The sequence below is a fragment of the Urocitellus parryii genome, chromosome X (assembly GCF_045843805.1).
Source record: "Urocitellus parryii isolate mUroPar1 chromosome X, mUroPar1.hap1, whole genome shotgun sequence".
Classification (NCBI taxonomy): domain Eukaryota; kingdom Metazoa; phylum Chordata; class Mammalia; order Rodentia; family Sciuridae; genus Urocitellus; species Urocitellus parryii.
The window spans coordinates 24,662,811-24,674,391 of NC_135547.1; positions in this window are offsets into that span (position 1 = coordinate 24,662,811).

Genomic DNA, 11,581 nt, shown 5'->3' on the forward strand with positions numbered 1-11,581 from the left:
TCTTAAATGACAAATAGGGATGAAACTACCCCTCAAACTCTTTCAGGATGTTGAGAGAATTAAATATGACAATTATTTGAAATTGCTTTGCAACCTTGTAAATCACTTCACACTTGTTAGGATAATATAACAAGGGGTGATATTTCTGGGGCAAGAAGAATTTTTTGGCATATTTTAAATAGCACTGTGGATGTAGGCACCTACTTCACCTACATATAAGACCATTTTTCATTTCCTAAGTCATTCAGGTGGGGAGGATTAACCACACTAAAAAACCCCATGGTGTAAAGTGCTTTAAACTTTTCTTTTTTTTTTTTTTTTTTTTTATTTAACAACTTTATTGTATCATGCATGAAACAATTCATCTGCTAAAGTGTACAGTACACTAGTTACTAGTATATTTACCAAGTTTTATGGTCATTACCACAGTCGATTTTTAGGGCATTTATCATTGTCCCCCAAAAATATTGTACCACTTAGTAATCACTCTTCACTACCCCCAGTCTTTGGCAACCACTAATCTGCTTTCTGCTCCTATGGATTTGCTTATTTGGGTCATTTTATATAAATGGAGTCTTGAAAACATTAAACTTTTCAATTGCTACTACATAAATCTCACCCATTGTTGTATTTAATGCAGTAGCTGTGTTAGAATAAAGAGTCTACATTTTTGTATTTGACTGCATATTTAATTGGGCTTCAGAATCTTGTGTTTCACAGCAGGAATCACTGAAAGCTCCTGTGATGATTAGAGAGAAAAGCCTGAGGGGAAAAAAGAAGGTTGCTTGGTTTCCTGATAGTGAAGATTTGATTGATTGATTCTCTCAATGATTTCTTCTTTAGGGAAAAAAAAAAAAAGATTTTCCTACCCTAGTGCCCCCTGCCAATCTCTCTTAAATGGTCAAATAAATAGCTTGCTGGAGGAAATCTAACACTTTTATAGACTGACTATAATTCAGTGTACATGAAAATATGCTGATGAAACTCAAAATTAAAATAATAATAAAGCCCATCTAGAGAAACCATTTTTAATTCTTGTCTGAATTATTCTATATACATATGTTGCTGACTTAAGTATTTGTTTAAAAGTCCTGGATACTCAAAAAAATCTGGAGTCATCTATCTGCCTTTAGTTTTGAACTATTTTATATCTTCCACTTTTAGTTTTTATGGTATCAAATTGATATATGTGTTTAATGTAGGCAAAAGTTCACCATAAGAAAATATTATACTGTGGAGATTCAAGCTATGGGAAAGGAAGGGCCTTTTAAAAAATTACTGAAGTATAGTGGAAGAATCCTACTAATGTAGCAAAATCTCAACAGTCCCATAATATTTGAGCAAAAGCAACAAACCCTTCTAGAGGCACTGAGTTATTATGTATATGATTAAACTAGAGCAAATTGATGTATGGGATATTGTACTAATTCAGGGTGACCTAGTCACTCAGTACTATCTTTAGTATCTTAGCTATATTCAGTAAGAGATTCCCCTGGATATCCTAGCAGATTTCTGGGCTCCATGTTCAAGATTGCTCTTCAGTTGATCTCTTCTGGGGTCTAGATATTTGTAAATACTTATTGTTTCTAATAGGATGGTCTCCAAATCACAAAAGAAAAAGAAAAATACTCCTCTACTTTTGATGGGGTTATCTCCCAATAAATCCATTGTAAATTGAAAATATCGTAAGATTAAATGCATTTAATACACCTAACCTTCCAAACAGCTTAGCTTGGTAACACAATACACTGAAGAGTATCATGACCACATAACTGATAGCTTAGGCTCTCTGCCATTGCTCAGTATCAAGAGAGAAGATCTTAACACATATTGCTAGCCAAGGAAAAGATCCTAATTCAAAATTTGAAGTATAGTTTCTATTGAATTTGTATTGCATTGACACCATTGTAATGTTGAAAAATTACAAGTCAAACTATCCTAAATTGGGGACCATATATACTAATTACATGGTGTAAGCTTGTAGCCTTGCCTTATGGAGATGGTACCAGACATTTTGTGACCAGTCTTCTCATCATCTAAAACACTGACCGAATGAAGCACTCTAACATAAAAAGCTTTAGACTATATCCTTTCACTCCAATTACTTTTTGTTCAATAAACTCCCAAATATCATGATGTTTTGAACAGTTGTTTTAAGTTCATCTGCATCTGATGATTCTCTCAATGATTTATTCTTTAAACAAAATTAATAAATAAATAGATAAATAAATAAATACAAACAAAGATTTTCCCACTTTAGTGCCCCTCACCAATCCCTTTCAAATGGTCAAATAAATAGCTTGCTGGATGAAGTCTAATATTTTTATAGACTGACTATAATTAATACAGTCTGTATGGTCTCTTTCTCAGTCTTATTTCTTTCATATTTTTGTTTTTGTTTTACAAAGAATATGCATCATTTTAGAAAACAAACATATTTTTTAAAGCACAAAATTTATTTTAGAGACCTAAACTAATTATCTGGTTCCCACATTCTTTAAGAGGGGCTTCAATTTCAAAATTTTTTTGTTATTATATAAAAAACTTTCTTTGCCTTTTCCCTGTCATTCCCTCCTGAGAGTACACTGGAGATTTCCAAAGACGACATGATATGTCATGTCATAGCTGTGATGTCCCATGGAACATGTGTGTGTATATTACTTTGTTTGAAAATCTTGTTTTAATTTCTAATGTGTTAAATATTTATAGTTACAGTTCACTCAAATGAAAAAGCTTTGTAGTCCTCAATAATTTTTAAGTATATAAAGTAATTCTAGGTCAAAACATTTTAGAAGTTATGTCATTTTAGTAAAACACAAATATCTAACAGTTAATGTAAATTGAAAATATCACCCTCAGATCTCAGGGAAATCTCAGACCTGATTCATATTCAATTCCTGTTTTTAGTTTCCTCTTCCTAAATCCAGAAAACACAAAAGAGTATACCAAGGCAAGTCAACAAGTACTCATCAGATGTTTCCTCTATAATTGATACTATGCAAGTTATATAAATGAAATGTAAAAATATATTGTGGCTTGGGGAGCTTATGTTCATTTGGAAAAATAAAATTAAGTTACACCAAATAAATGCCTAATTATTGAATGTTGACTTTATTTTCCTTACAAATTAACTGAAAGGAGAGTCAGTTGAGAGTGAGCAATCTAATCATCAAAGATTTCTCAGAAACAGAACAACATCTATACTTTACAGGATGAGTAAAGTTCAAATAGGAAAAAACTGCTACTCAAATAAATCTAGGACAACAAGGTACTGCAGATAGAGTTATAATTTTATATTTTCATATATTTATTTATATATATGTATATATAAAATAAAGAACATATATAATTTTTGAAAACAATGACATCATTAAAAACACACAAAATTACCTTGGAGACCTAAAGTAAGATCCATAAGATTCCACCCTAAAACAAGCAGAAAAACTTGCTTCAGAGTCTTAGAAATTAATTAGGAATGAGTTTTCCAGTAGAATTGTCACAGATTTTTGGGTTAACCTCTAGTCTTCAACTAGAGCTGTATACAGAATTGTTAACAAAACTTGGCTTAAAAATCAGATTTTCGCTTTGCTTTTAACTCTCTGCAGCCACTTCATTTTATACACTTATAGGGATTTTTTGTTTGTTTGGGGTTTTGTTGTTTGACTCTGTTTTATGTATTTTTTATGTCATTTCAGAATGACAGACGTGTTAAGATTCAGGCACTGTCTATGGAGCTTCAGGTAACATTTCAAATGGAATGTCCGGGGGCTGGACTGCTGGAGCTCAGCTCTGTATTGATCTAGTGGAAACATTTCCAACTGCTCTAGAGCAGAAAACAATGTATTTTCCTATTTATTGATATCAATTATTTACCATTGTTTTAAGTTCTCCTTGTGATGACTCTTTGTATTGTATCAATGGTAAGTTAAAATTGGAGTTCTTGCTTGGGTAAAGTTATCAGACTGTATTTTTGTTATGGAATGAAATCACCTCAATTATTACATTTGGATCCATCCATCTCTGTTAAGAATGGTCCTGAAATCTGGGTGGGTCTGCCAGTTAGTGGGGACTTCAGTACCCTTCAATAGGTGAATGGATAAAGAAACTATGGAATATTACTCAGCATTAAAAGAAAATAAAATCATGGCATTTGTAGGTAAATGAATGGAGTTGGAGAATATCATGCTAAACGATGTAAGTCAATCCCAAAAAACCAAAGGCCAGATGGTTTCTCTGATAAGTGGATGCTGATCCAATGGGGCTACATGGGAAAAATGGAGGAACTTTGTTTGGCAAAGCATAGGGAGGAGAGGGGAGGGGATATGGGGGCAGGAAAGTTGATGGAATGAGATGTACATCATTACCCTAGGTACGTGTATGACTGCACATATGGTACGACTCTATATTGTGTACAACCAGAGAAATGAAAAATTGTGCTGTAATTGTGCACAACGAATCAAAATGCATTCTGATGACATATACACCTAATTAAAGTAAATAAATTAATTTATTTAAAAAAATGGTTCTGAAAACTACAAGGGACTAAGAAAGGAAATAGGAGGAGAGGGGAAAGTGGGGAAGAGGAAAAAAGGTAGTATTCAAGAGGATGGACACTATCAATGCATGCTATATGTATGTATATGTAGAGATATCACAGTGAATCCTATTAATTTGCAAAATCAATAAGTGCTAACATTTATGACAATAAAATGGGTCCTGAAAGATGATTTCCTTAAGGATCTCTGGTTATCCAGTTGAGAAAATACTATTTCTATGTGTTTATTCTGCATCGTGTTGCACAATTGTTTGGTTTCATCAGATTATAACAATAATAATTTTGATTTATTTCACTCTCCACTTTGTATTTCCAAGAAATTTTCACTGGACTTGAGAAAACAGCAGGGGAATGAAGTTTTAATTATGTAAATATGAAAATCATCAAAGGGGGTGCATACCAAGGTAGATTCGATGAAAGCTCAGATTGCTTTTCAATATTTACTGCTTGACACTAAATTAAATTTCAGCTTATACTTAGTAAGAGGATTACAACATTTAAACAAATAATAACTTTATGCAGCAAAACCTAATTATATTTGTTTAGCCTTGTGCTTTGGATAAGTTGCAAGAAAGAGGTTTGGAACTGACATTATAAAGTGCTCAGTATTCATTATATCACACAGTTATTTGTGACAAGAGGATACGTTTTAGGTTTCACTACTTTCCAAACCTAACTAAGATGTGATACACTAAGTCACAATTTTTTCCTATGGCCAAGGTGAATTTATAAGTGCTGCTAACCTTTCATATATATATAAAACCAAATTTACTTCAGTATTCTTGGGAATGTAATGTAGGTTAACTATAAATTTATTCCATGGCAATTACCCGGCAACATACTGGAATATACCACTATAAGAGTCAGGAAATGGCAATAAAAGGAAAATTGATGCTATGGAATCTTTAAAGCCTACAGAAACAATGAGAACTTATTAAGCAAATGTGCTTTTATATGTGCATTAATATTCCATGTATCTACCAAACATCTAAATATTATGCTTATTACCTCACCCCATTGGTTGGTTTGTTGGTAGGTCTGCAAAAACATTTTTTTTCTCTTTCTTTTTTTTATTGGTTGTTCAAAACATTACAAAGCTCTTGACATATCATATTTCATACATTTGATTCAAGTGGGTTATGAACTCCCATTTTTAGCCCAAATACAGATTGCAGAATCACATCGGTTACACATCCACATTTTTACATAATGCCATATTAGTAACTGTTGTATTCTGCTACCTTTCCTATCCTCTACTATGCCCCCTCCCCTCCCCTCCCATCTTCTCTCTCTACCCCATCTACTGTAATTCATTTCTCTCCTTGTTTTTTTTCCCATTCCCCTCACAACCTCTTATATGTAATTTTGTATAACAATGAGGGTCTCCTTCCATTTCCATGCAATTTCCCTTTTCTCTCCCTTTCCCTCCCACCTCATTTTATTCACATAATTTATCTAAATTTTAGAACCTAGAAGCAGTGATTGAAACAAAAACATACAAATATCTAGTGCCGAGAAAGACAAACATACTGAGAAGACCTGTTCCAAGAGTATGATTTCACCAAACAATAAAAATCCTAACTTTTTTTTTTCACTTTGGGGAATATGAATTATAAAGAGAATCATAAAGTGTGCTGATAAAGACCTTTCATGCTTACAAGTCCGGGAACAGAAATGTATTGCTCTTTGCTGAAAACTTACTTTTAGCTAACACCTTTGAAATTACTCCTCCACTTCTCCCCACAATCTATTGAAAATTGTTTTGAAAACCATGACACTGACCTCTTAAATACTTCACACTACTTTAAGTACAAGAGCAAGAGAAGGAAATGAGCTGCTGAGATGGAAAGCAATTTTCAATGCAAAAGCTTCTGCCTTGTTCCAAACCTTCTGTTGTAAATATGCACCCATCTTCTCTTCTTTGGTAGGTGTGATATCAGGACCTAGAAGATAGGAAGAAAAGAATGTAAGAAGCACAGAGAAAAAAAAAAGTACTTACTAAAAAGAAAACAAAAATGTCAAATGTCTCTTTTCTTTAAAGATTTTAAAGTGGACAGGAAAATAAATGTCCAGCCAAAGGTTAGTGGCCCAGCTTTATTTTATTCTGTTGTTTACATGTTTCATTTTCTTCTAGAACTTAAAACAACTCTGAAAAATAAACTGAATCAAAAGGGAGAATTGACAACTGCTTGAAGGTCAAAATTGATGACATGTTCAATAGTGAGATTAATTCACAACCACTTGATTTTTCCAATTTCTGATAATACTGTGAAGTTTGGTTTTTAAATTCTAGATGTGACTTTAGATAAAATTCAGTGTTATAAAGGCACTTTAATGCTACTTATCAATTCTTTCACCTTAAAAATGGCAAGTAGTGAGCAAGAACACACACAGCAAAATAACTAGAATTATGGGAAATGACAGTTGTAATTACAACTGAGGAGGATAAAGAGAAGTAGTCTAACTTATTTAGATAAAAAGCAACTGGAATTTATACTTACTGTGTCTTTGAACATAGTGGTTAAGAGTAATAGCTCAGGAATTACCTGTATGAACTTGTAGAGGTAATTAACCTTCCTTGAAATTCATTTTCTTCTTTTGGAAAATAACGATAATACTATTGTCCAACTTCTGAGTCATTATAAAAAATAAATAAAATACAGCATGTGAAACACTTATCACTATGCTTGGTAAACAGTAATTATTCAATATTCATATTATACCATTTGGGCAGATTTCTAATAAAGTTCTATGAACACTATTTGTTTTATATTAATAATAATAGCCCTCCATTATTATTTTCTATTCTTTTCTAAATTTTGTTCATAAACAAATTCTTCCTGTAATGTTGCTCTATACTTCTAAATATAGATATCTTTCTTTATTTTATCTCTATTCAAACTTATGAAACAAACATATTTGGATAGCTAGGTACACCTAAATTTGAATATTGCATTACTTAGGTAATATATGTTTTCTAGTTGTCAAAGATATGTTATGTTGTCAGAGGGAGAATATTTTTTGATACTATGTAAGTCTTTCCATAGTTGTCAGTTTTGTGAAACTTAGCTCAAGAGAATTCCTTTTTTGGAAACATGCTTAACATAGTACCTTTGCAGATTTATTTATCTGATATTTACTGAAGACATTATATAAATTGGTCATTTTCCTGGCTCTAGGGTGGAAGGCAAATCTAACAATGTTCCTGTCCTCATGAATCAGATAATTCATGAATATGGGTATGATTATGAGTAGTAACCAGGGCCAGTGTAGGTTATCTCCCATTAATTGATTATTGCTAACAGAGAGAACCAGGTTGTTATGTTGCATCCTCCACCTTAATAGGTCCAACCAGTTCTAAACCTATGAGCTTCAAACCTTGAATTATTGTTAGATTGAGAAGGAAAGCATGTTATAAAACCTAGGAAGCTGCATGTTCCCTAGCTATAGTGAACACTGAACAAACTCCATGTTTTACAAATATGCAAACAGATTTTTTGAACACATGCAAATTATATGGTTGACAATAAAACTTTTTGAAAGTATTAACAAGCATACATTGGAGTTTACTTATTTAAACCAATCAATAACTACTAAGATGTAACTATTAAGTGAGGTCCCACATAATTTGTACAAATTAAGAAGTAGTCTTCATTTTTGAAGATTTAGGAGCCATTGCTCTATCAAACTCTATGGATATTTTGAGAATATCTTAGAGTATTAGAGCACATGTAAAAAATATGCGTGCACCAAATCTACCAAATCTTTATATACTGATTCCTAAAGAAATGAATTACATGAAATTGATAAATGTGAATGAAAAATTCAGACAAAAATATCTTCCAGAAAAGGTATATTTGGAAAAGTACAAAATTAAGAAATGGAGTTAAAGAATTTGTTTTGCACAGGGTGTGGTGGCATACCCGCATAATCCCAGCAGCTCTGGAAGTTGAGGCAGAAAAATAACAAAGCAACTCAGTGAGACCCTGTCTCTAAATAAGATACAAAATAGGGCTGGGGATGTGGCTCAGTGGTAGAGTGCCCCTGAGTTCAATCCCCGGTACCAAAAAATTAATAAAAATAATTTGTTTTGCTTTTAAAATGATATTTTTTTCCATTTCTGGTTGGTTCTAATTGGAGATAGAAATCACTTTATAGGCTGACAAATGATGATAATTTAGATGTAATGATAACAAGGAGAATAAACCTAAATTTATGTATTTGAATGGATTTTACCCTGCATAACTTTCTGTTGCTTGGCCCCTAAGCCATATCCCCAGCCTTATTTTGTATTTTATTTAGAGACAGCGTCTCATAGAGTTGTTTAGTGCCTTGCCATTGCTGAAGCTGGCTTTGAACTCACAATTATCCTGTCTCAGCCTCCCCAGCCCCTGGGATTATAGGCAAGTGCCACAGTGCCGGGCTTCTCCTAAACTCCCTTTTTTTCCCCCCTCAGTCAGGTTAAGCTACTCTTCTTTCTCTCTAATCAACTACCAAGCATTTATGAACTTTCATTCATCTTTTGGTCAATGGTGTATCATGTGGTATGTGAAAAATGTAGTATATCACTTTGAGTTATGACAGGAATTAATTACAAAATATGGACTTGTGATAGTTCTAAGTATACCAATAATTCATTTGTGCAAATTCAGACAAGGCATTTGATCTCTCCAAGCCTTAATTTCTTCATTTCTAAAATGAGGGAATTTAACAAAATAGTCTCTCTGATTTTACGATTTTAGAAGTAGAACCATGAATTAATAAGGCTCATTGTTAGATGGATTTAGCTATACTGCTGGTCAAATCATGGTTGTTCTAGGCATGATGACTATTCAGTTGAAGTCTTATTTAACATATTCTACTGTTCGGGACATTAGTTCTACCTCTAAAACAGCAAAGGTACAAAATGTATCACTATATTAAAAGGAAAAAAACAACTGATTAATATTACAGTCTTACATGTATAAGCATAGTATTCAATCTTCCCAATAATCTTCTCATATGACATTTTTGATGAATAAGCTTAAGTTAAATACAGTACCTGGTGAATAATCTCTTGCCAACAAAACTGTTAATATGTCATTCTTATGGGTAGGACTTTATTCAAACCAATAAGTTAACTCTTTCTACTTCCATGTATGTAGTCCTCTCTGAATAGATTTAGTTAATAGATTCATATTTTTATCATAAATCGATAATCCTTTAGTCTTCCAAAATTGAAGTGTTAATTTTTAGACATCCTACTGAAAACGTCTGTCTGCTCCTCTACATATTTCATGCCTATTTCTTTGACTAATATGCTACATAATAATCTTTCTCTCTCCCTCCCTTTTCTCTTTTTTCTCTTTCTTCTCCCTCCATTCCTTTCTTTCTTCCTTCCTTTTGTTTTCCATCCCTCTCTCCCTCTCTTTATTTCTTTCATTCTTTTCTCCCTCCATTCCTTCCTTTCTTCCTTTCTTTTCTTCTTTCCTTATATGTTAAGACAATTTTAATTCAGCTTTGACCTTTCACATTTGGGATATGTTCATGTATTTACAGAACAAGTATTTTTATACAACTGTGAATATGAATGACTGAAATGGATACTTGAGAAATCATCTAATGGTTTTGAAAGGGTTAAATAAAATTGTCATCTCCACTTACCTTAGTTCTCTTTTATTCAGTGTATAAATGATATTTTGAGACATAATTTACATGGAATAAAATATGTCTTTGGTTTTTCATTTGGTGTTTTTACACCATGTAATTACCACTTAAAATAAAATGCAGAAGAATGCTTTATAAACACAGAATTTTTTGTTATGTTTCTTTTCACACAATTCTCTCTTCTAACGACTCAGAAGGAACTCCTTTCTCAATTTACAGTATAGAATATTTTGACCAATTCTAAAATATTACTTACACATTAGCTATACACTTGGTTAGGCCTGGCTTAACTATATTCTTTTGAGACTTATGCTGATGCTCATATCAGTAATACATCCATTATTATTACTGAATAACAGTTCGTTTTATGAAAGTAGCACTTTTTATCTATTCTTCTGATAATAGATCCTAGAGATGTTTTTGGATTAAGACTATTACTAATAAAAATTTATCTTAAATTTGTTGTACCAAGTCAGTGTATGTGTATATTTGTATACATTTACTTTAATAGTCTTGACTCTGCTGCTGGATGAGAAAAAAATTTAACTCATATCATGCACAATGCTGAACATAATCAAAGTATGTAGACCTATCTTTATTGACTTCAGACAAAGAAGACACCATAAAAAGGAGAATTATCAAGAATAAATGTAGAAATTACAAAATAGTGAAGTGTCACTTTGCTGCAACCATTGTAATGTGTCGGCACCTAATAAATGAGTGCCAAAATGTGTGAAGAAAATACTGATACAATTTCAAAAAATAGACAAGTCCATTTATTGTAGTTGGATACATCAACTACATTGACTCAATAATTGATAAATCAAACAGGCAGAACTTCAGTAAACCTATAGTTGCCTTGAATAGCTTAATCCGATCACATCACTTTTACTAATATTCATAAAATACTTCATCAAACTACATATATATATATATATATATATATATATATATATATATATTAGATAGATAGATAGATAGATAGATAGATAGATATTTGAAGCTCATATTGAATATTTGGCTGAAATAAATCACATTTTAAGCCATAGTACTCACTTAAATTTTTATTTATTTTTTTCCATAATTTTTAAATTTGTTCTTAGGATATACATGATAGTAGAATATATTTTAACATATTATACATACATGGACTATATCTTATTCAAATTAGTATCCCATTCTTGTGGTTGTACATGTTCATCCAGGATATTGTTCTGAGGTTTTCTTTACTTGATGTGTCTTTGTCTTGCTTTGGTTTAGGGTGATAGCAGCCTTACAGAATGAGTTTGGAAGGGTTTCTTCATTTTCTACTTCATGGAAAAATTTGAGGATAGATGTTAGTTCTTCTTTGAAGATCTTATAGAACTTGGCTGAGAATAC